We start from the raw sequence: 9,170 nt of genomic DNA, 5'->3' as shown, positions 1-9,170 counted from the left end.
AAACAACAGAACATTAGTTTTTTATGTTGGTGCCACCAACTGTAAATGACATAAGTTAGTTATTACAAAACACAGTAATTAGACTGTTGCGACCATCTAAAACCTTAGGCTTCCAGTCTGTGCTGTTAGTGTTAAGATGTAAAGTGCAATCCTAAGCTAACATTATCTGTGCAAGCACCATAGAAACATTTGCATATCTGCATAGATCTTACAACTGTACTCTTTACCTCCTTGTGATAAAGCTTTGTCTACCTGCAAACACAGTCAAAGGCTACAGCTGCAAACCAAAGCCAACTCTAACCATGGCCAAGAGCTCAAGGACAGAAGCAGCCACATGCTTTGGTCAGCCTTCTGTAACTTCAATTAGTACAAAGGAACCTTTTCCATGAACTACCTGCTGTTTTCTGATGACCTCTGGGATCTTTTCATTTAGCCCTAAACAAAGAATCGAATATGACAAAACCACAACTAAAAAGTTAATTCAGTCACAGAGTAATCTTCTGAGGCCAAAAGTCCATCTAAACGCAATGAAGATTTGCTTTCATAAAGACAGAGGTGAGGACAAAATCCGCAGTGGACGTTATGATGTGCTAGAAAGCAACAAATGTGGATCACTGACCAAAACGATTATGTACTTGATGCAAATGCAGATTGCATATTGTTATATATATAGTACATTGTGTTTTTGTTTTCCCCCATCCAGTCACTTACTTTCGGTGGTGAATACATGTTGTTAGAAGATGACGTGTATGGTCTGAATCTTTGTTGTGTACTATTTTTTATAGTCTTAAGTTATAATGAAAAAACAAAAGTAGGAACCAAACATAAAAGGTCTAGTAAAGCCAAAAATTAATTTCATATTGATTTTAAAGTGATCTAGCTGAGTTTTTACACTGAAAGCAAAGATTATAGCAATTGTAGTCCATGGTATTTATTTTCAGTCAAACCAAAGTTACATATAATTCTGCCTCTGCTTATACGGGATATTAACACTAACAATACGCTCCCTTTCAAAGACTTGCACAGGCCAAATTGTTGGAACGCTGGTTTTCTTGACAACTCCAAACCCCAAAACTATGATAACGCGTTATGGTGTGGTTGAAAATAGCATAGTCAGATGTTTGCTTAAAACCTAGAAACTTTACGTGTTGCTTTTCATGTGCTGTGCCAAGTCTTGATAATACTTTTTCCCCCAACCAAGGGACCTCATAACCTGATTATGGTTATTGCTTTACAAACAGTTTTGACAGAAGGTGGCTGCTAGAGCTTAACATACGTACCAGTTCCATGTGATGGAGCCGGTTCTTGCAAACTAAGCTCATCATTTATTCTTTGCTGAAGTCAGCAAATAGAGTTAGAGAGATACCCAGTCATCTATCACACCAAATAAAAGGACATAACGGCTTTCAAAGGGTTTTCCCACATACCCAAAAGGCTTTCTGAAAGCTTCTACCTCTGCAAAAAAAAAAGAAAAAAAAAGAAAAAAAAGAAAAAAAAATTAGAACAATTACGGCAGATTGCATGAAACGTGAGAACGTCACAGTAACTGCTACTTTTCATTATGTTTGTCTTTGGGTCATGATCAATGGACGGGAAGTTTCCGATATGGTTTCGAAAGAAAGATTGGTATTGTGAAGGATGGTTTTCAGTCATCTAGGATCCTACTGTAAGGATTATCTGAAGGGAAAATGGGTCTTTCAGGTGCATGTTCAAAAGGCTTTGAGGGACTGAAAGTAACTGTGAGAGCTGTACCATCAGGAGGGTGGCCTAAGACTACGATGCTAAAGTATGCATACCTCAGTTACAAAACTTTTGAAAGGAAGTCTCAGCCACAGAATGCATATACCTGTAGAGTTTTGCATGGGTTTTATATGAATACAATTTTAAAAAATAGCTGCTTGCACATTATACCAGAAAAACCTCCAAAACTGCAATTGCTTTGAAAATAGATTTTAGGTTTTTTGGAGTTTTCTGAAATGCTTGGTCTGTATTTTGATAATTGTGCATATTATGTAAAAATGTTGGTGGACCCATAAATGACCAGACTTTTTCTAAGAAAAATGTTGCTTTAATGCATTTCATGAATTTTTACTCTTATATCATTGCTTGCTAGTAATAGCAAATCTGCTTTTCTGCATCTGCTTTGCGTAGCTATTGTAAGGCTTTGAACTAATGTATGTATTTATTGCTTGAACTTCTGTGCATACCTTATAAAGCATAATGTCTGACAATTTAAATGGCTCATGTATTCTTGCTTCTATCATAAGCTGATTATGGGGACTATGATCTTTTGTATACAGCAAATTTTAACTGTAGCACAAACATCTGTTTATGTATTGGTGGACTATACCTGTTTTATTTATCTTTTTTGAGGTAAACTAATTTTTGATACTTTTCATTACTGTGTACTATGTTCATACTTTGAATTCTCTGACATTAGAAGTCATGGTTGAGAATTGTAACAGCTGTTATTCGTTCTGTATTCATGGCTTTCACTGCTGAATAAAATAAAGGACCAAACCTAGGATTTGAAAGAAAACTGTCTACCTCTAACACCAGGGAGTTATCAGATTTTATTTTACATAGTTTTAGTCTACAAAGACACAATTGCTTAAACCTAGTGGGCTTAAGGCTTATATTCTATGTGGTTGGATTCATGGCACAGTTGTACTGTTTGAAAATCAATTAAAATTTCATGTGAATGTTACAAGTATTTGGTAGAATTACCACTACCTGGGTTTTCTTTAGATAACTCAGCTATGGAGAAAATGTCATCAGCATTCTGTGTCTACAGCTGCTTAACTTCATAAGAATGCATTTCTTTGTGATTAGGGAATCGAAGACTAGTCAGCTAGGAATAGAGCCTCAGAAGTACACTTAAAATAAACCATCCTGGACTTTAATGTCCCTGGGCAGATTCAGTCACAAAATCCATTACACTATTTTGTAAAGTTCTCAAATTGGGCGTTCACATTTTGAAGAATTTGTGAGACTTCATCCTGCACATGCCAATATTAACATGCATTTGGACAATAGCTTTATTAATGCCATAAAGCTATTGAAAGGAACACGGCTTACCCTTGTTAGTCCACTAGTTCAGGTTGCAATGAAAGGTGTTTTGTCCATGAACACTTGGCAAACCTTACTTAGCAAAAAAAGAAGGATGTACATTTTCCTATAGAATTAATGTATGAACAGTGTGTCACTGCTGTTGGATGTAAAAATGTATATGAAACCATTTCATTCACTTGATTACATTTCTGAAGTATAAATAAAAAATCTAATTCTTTTTGACCCATTTATAACCCCTAGGATTTTATTCTTTCGGAGAGACCATTCTTCCCTGCCAGAGCCAAGTCATAAATTTGTGTACACATGTGCCACAATTTGTTTAAAATCATTTCCTTAGGAATTGGGGATTCATAAACCAAACCATACTCGAATTTAGTCAATAAAAGCGGGGGCTGCTTGTCAAATACATTATGTTAAAAACTATCTTCACGTTCAAAATTGGCTTCCTCACATAATCATCTCATGTTTTCATGTTTTTATCCTAATAGAATTTGACATCATAAATTCTGAACATAAAAAAAAGGGAAAACATGATTACTTTATTCTTTTTAACTTTATGACTCTTCTTTACTATATCCTTTTTTGGGCTCCAAACACCAGTCACAGCCATGGATTCTGCTGTGGTTTAGGAGAATGCACAGGGGTAGGGCCAGTCGCTTTCTAAGGGAACGCGCTTCTTAATGCGTCCAGCAAGCACTCCCAGACCTTGACTGGGAGCAAAGACAGGCAGGACAGGGCCTCTGCAGAAGAAAGTTTGCCTTTTTCTCTACCTTCAGTATATACTCCTAGATCTGTCATAATCCAAAATAAAAAGAAAATGAATATGTTGAGTATATTTTTATTTTATGCGTAATTGAATGTTTTCTGTCATCCCAGTGGAAGAGTACCTTGACGGAAGAGCTTTCCACAGGATAAAAAAAAAAAAAATTGTTTCAACAGAAATGTGAACATGAGATTAATTTCCTTGAAACTTAGAATTCAGTTTTCACTCTCAATTAGTCTAAAGTAAATGAATGCCAACTTGCCCCCGCCCAGTATATTTTGTTAACTTCCTTAAGGCTGTAGAACAAGATGTGAATCCTTACATTCTCTATGCTCTAATGCAAGGAGAACAATTTACAGATTAAAACCAACAATTAAAAAAAAAAAAACTTACTCAGCAAATGTTTTGTACTTACGTCTAAATTCAAACTCATGTCACTCTATATTTTAAAACACTGTGGTACCCAGATACGTTGAGTTGCATCAATGGAGGATTCAGCTGCTTTGTAAAAAACTGGTCACTAAATTAGTTTGGATTTTTTCAAAGTTAAAAACAACAACAACACTATGGCAACCTAAAGTCTAACTAAACAGAAGAGAAATACAGGTGGTAAGTCACATTCTAACCATTTTCTCCAGGCAGGAAAATGAAAGCTAAGTATCCAAGTCTTTACTGTTTCAGATCTTTTATAAAATGTTATTCAGACAAATTCTAACATTTAAATGCCAATGATGGAAAAGAACTTAAAACTACATCTCTTCACCATTAATCGGTTTTTAAATTGCACGCAAAAATGTTTAAACACCAGAGTACAAGATTACTTAAGATACAAAAGTATGGCTTCACCCACAATTTGATATATTTTTCCTTTGACTCTCTATGTTCAGTCACCAACAACACAGACTAAGAGGAACGATGTGACAGCCAAGTAAATGGAAAGATCAGTAGCAGTGAGTTTATCATTTTCTGAGGAATTTGCATCTTGTGTTAATGCTGATGTATTAAGCCAATGTATGCACCTATGAACACTCACACGTGCATACTTCAGAAATAAAACCATAACTTTAAGCCCTAAATGTATATTGTTGATTTCACACTCTGCTGTGAAGGTTTACTTGAGAGTCTTTGAAATAAATACCACCCAATCTCCTATAGTTGAAGCTGATCTGATCTTCTCAATTCATGGGTCTTTCGTTTCCAGGGCTCCTGCAGAAAATAAGAACATCTACATAAGAGAAATGATTGTCCCCGTCTTCATATTTGAGGATCAGTGAGGTCGAAAGATTGACAGAGAACATTCACATGCAGAGTGTGGGGTGTGTAGAAAGGAGACGAGATAAGGAAAAGTTACTCAAGGAAATGTGCCTGCTCTGGCCCACCATGATAAGTAATTGTTCAACTCTTCATGTCACAACTATAAAACTGAAGAGGTCATCAATTTGAAACTCGACCAGCTCTGTGATTCTCTTCTCAATTCCTGGCCGATAGAGCCTGTGCATCAGTAACAATTTGCTATTGCCCTGGGGCAATTGCGCAGAGCCGCTCGCGTGTTCCCATAACCCCAGGTGGATGCTGATCTGACGCAAAGCCGCCGCGCCACCACTCTCTTCCTACCTTCCAAGGCAGTCTCTATCCTTAGTATCCTGGGGCATGTGACACAGGGGAGGGAGCACCTGACTTGTCTTCCCTGCTTAATTCTCCTTTAAATATATTTAAACGAAGCTATAGAAAATGCAACATATAAAATGATAAATCCTTTTAGATGAAATGTGCTGGAAAAAATTAACAAGCAATCTCAGAGGAAAGTTATAAAATTTAAAAATGATATTTGTCCTAATATAGAGTTATTACGATCATATATTCACATAGCCTCCACAGCCAGAAAATTAAGCTTTGGGGGGAAATTTTTTTTGAAAACTTTTTTCAAAAATTTGAGTGAGCACCGACCTGAAAGTCCTTGGAATTGAACTCTACACCAGCGTACAAGTGTTCTATTTGGTGCCTTTCATCAGAGAAAGAACAGCGAAGCAGCTAATCTACAAGAAATCAAATCAACAGAACCTCAATAGAAACATTTCATCTGCAGACATTGGACCTAGATGTTAAAAGTCTTGAAATAATATCAAAATCTTTCTACCAATGCCACACATTGATTTATAGTTTTGGCCTCTTTGGTAATAAGGATTAGTTCAAAGTTAATGAAAAGGAATAAGATTGCATAGAATTAAATGAATTTGAAAATACTTCTACAGGTCAAACTGATTTCCCAAGAGCCCATGACAATCCGTGTGAGTCTCATGAAAGAATCCAGCATTTTGGTTGTTTCCAGTCTCTGATATCTGGTTCTCACATATATTCTCCTTATCTGCCACTGTTGAGTGTTGATTTAATATTTATTCTGATACATAATTGGTTATGTTTGTTATTTGACAATATTTATTTCACCTTTCATTTTTCCATCATTTTATAAATAATCTTATAGTAATGTCCACCACAAAAAGGAAATATTTCATTAATTTTTCTCCACATAAATTTGAAATTATTATTGGATAACGCATGCTATCATTTTGCTGAATGAGCAGTCTAGGCAGTTAACCATTACTATCTCAATTTTCTAAGGGGGACATTCTGAAACTACAATTGTTATTTCTAGCATTTAAAAAAATTACTGGGTCACTTAAAGAGCACATGTGATACATAAAATTTGAGAGATACATTGAGATCAGGCATCAAAAAAGAGGCTTTAAGCTCCTTGGCAGAAGTTAAATGACATATCCGGCTATATTTCCAAGAAACCTAATCAAAATCAGGAGGGAAAAGTTTTTATATTGTACACCAGAGAACCCAGGAATTATGGCTTGTAAACAGTGATATTTTTTTAAAAAGATTTTATTTATTTATTTGACAGAGAGAGACACAGCGAGAGAGGGAACACAAGCAGGGGGAGTGGGAGAGGGAGAAGCAGGCTTCCCGTGGAGCAGAGCTCATCAAAAAGCTAATAGGTAGCAACTTCATATTTGGTGATCACTATAACTTTTTTCAAAGGTGGATTTTGCGTCGATAAGCTTTACTTGCCCACAGGGTCACAAAAACCATCCATTTACCTTTTGACGTTTAAGAAAACATGGCCGCCAGTATTGGATAATCCAGAATGTTCTTGACTAAGCTATACTGAGCCCTTTCTAGTGCAGGAAGCTTCCCATGGCGTAGCCCTTTGGCGAGAGAGGGCATTGGTGGGAGTTAACCAGCTGGGATGTGTTACTCCATACACTGTCTAACAGAGTGGGATTGAATGTAGGATCTGGGCCTTAAATGGAAAACTGGTTTCATATAATTTGTCAACCCTGATTGATTCACACTGACTACCTGGAGCACCGGCACAGAGTAGAAGTTCAATAAATACCTGATGACTATGAGACCTTAACTTCACTTTAGAAGAAAATGTGCCATCATCTACTAGTAACTTCTCTCATGTGAACAGGAAAGGGAGTAGAATATGAAGTCCACTGATGTACCAATCCATGTCTGGCTCACCAATGGCAGTGAGCCCCGAGAAGTATTCACCCTGTGGGTCAGAACCGAGAGGGTTATCAGTGAATGGGATCAATGAATTGGGAACAATCTCAAACTGGGATATTCAGCATTAAAGCAGGATAAGTGGAAAGTGTAACTGGTGAGACTATTAAATTTGGTGAATCTCTGTTAGCCACCAAGCCCTAAATATTGTCTCCATACTTAGTAGGTACTCAGGGACTACCCAAATGATTTCCATTCATAGGGAATTGAGGCACATGCTCAGGTGCACATGGGAGGGGCTTTCATAGGAGGCTGAAGTTTGATCTGTTGGGGCTCCAGGACAGCTTCCTTATTCTGTCATTTGTAGCCAAGCCTTTGGATTGCTCTGAGATATGTTTGTTAGATAGAAGTGAACTTTTGTTTAAATTTATCTTTCTCTCAAAATCCTTAATGTAAATAGTTCCAGTTCAAACAACTTCTCCTCCTCCAGGAGTCCTAAATGAAGGGATCTGGAAGACCTATATACATGAGAACCCCTGAAGCACTATCTTAAATGGGAAGTCTCCATTTGACCTTGGCCATGTTTATCTAACCATGTTTCTCAGACCCCACCTGGATGGAGAGGTAGATGACCTGAGTACATGTTATAACATGTATCCTCTGGACACAATCCCCTCTATTCCAGACTCTGGAACTCTGGTGCCTGAAGCCTTTGCTCTTATGATTGTGGAGAATACTGTGTCCTTCATAGGCTCCCACGGCTGGCCATGCCAGCCCCCGCTCAGCAGCACGCAGTCTCTGCACACCGTCCCCTGTACTGCCTGTTGTTAGGCTCTAAGGAAAATAGACTTTCCTCCTAATCAAGAAGCCAAAAGTGACAGTCCCAGTAAATCCATATCCAACAGACAGAACAGACTCACTTTTAACCCTCTCACCGGACTGTGCTAGAGCAATCGTATGTAAGAGGAACTTCTGACTATGGATGACAATCGGCCTGAGAATTGCCATTAGGGTTCCCCTCGGAGTAGGATTTTCCACCTCCTCAACATCCTTCCACTGGGCCATGGGTTCCTCGAGTCAGTTAGGTGGTATGAAGGTCAAGGGTTGGCAAGGATTTGTTTCCTTGAAAGTTGCTGAATTGGGAGTTTGATTACATCAGGCCCTCAGTGTAGTTATCCAAACATAATATTCATATTTCGGAGTTGAATTTCTTTCCACCCACCTCCCCCTGCACCCCCAAAAAGTTGTCCATTATAGAAGGACCTCATTAAATTCTGTATCCCTTTAGTGCAGATTCAATTTCTAATATCCTTTTCTGGATACAGAACTGTGGAATGTGAGCATGCTCTAAGACTCAAGATTGTGTCGAACCTTACAGAAAACATTAAGCCGCAAAATCTTAAATAGCAATGAAAGCAAATGTAATAGGAGAACATAAAGGGCATGCCAGGCCTAAGGGGTAAGTAACAGACTGCCACCTAATTTTTCCTGTTGCCGCTTTTTGAAAAAGCATAATAGGTGGAAGAAAATCATTGGTCTCATCCAACTTGACGCATCCTGTTCTCAAATTGGCGTGTAATTAAATCAAATGCCTGACAGATGAACCCGTGAGGAGGAAGCTAGCCCAGCACATGGATGTGGAAGGCAGAGGACTAGGTCTCTGGAGGCTTAGCTTCTTCCAGTGATTCTTCACTGACTCAGTGGGTTGCCTTGAACAGATTCCCTCCCTCTCTGTCACGGTTTGCTCATATGTTTAGAAAAAAAGGGTGTTTCACCACTGTCCTTGAAGGTCTCTTTCAGCTTCACTATAATCGATTCA

At 37.9% G+C, this 9,170-nt stretch overlaps 1 protein-coding gene across 1 annotated transcript in view; it reads left to right on the top strand.

Moving 5' to 3' along the window:
- The window catches only part of FOXP2 (forkhead box P2), a 547,142-nt gene extending 544,603 nt beyond the window's left edge, over positions 1-2,539 (top strand). The window contains exon 20 of the mRNA XM_045864381.3: positions 1-2,539. This exon is cut by the window's left edge and continues 696 nt beyond it. The gene's annotated coding sequence lies outside the window, so the exon portion shown is untranslated.
- The last annotated feature ends 6,631 nt before the right edge of the window (positions 2,540-9,170 follow it).

This window comes from Mirounga angustirostris, unplaced genomic scaffold, assembly GCF_029215605.1.
Source record: "Mirounga angustirostris isolate CCGP_5_RB_7025 unplaced genomic scaffold, mMirAng1.0.hap1 SCAF_12, whole genome shotgun sequence".
In the NCBI taxonomy this organism is placed as follows: Eukaryota; Metazoa; Chordata; class Mammalia; order Carnivora; family Phocidae; genus Mirounga; species Mirounga angustirostris.
Note: the sequence above shows the minus strand (reverse complement) of the source record. Positions and strands in the feature narration are given on the sequence as shown.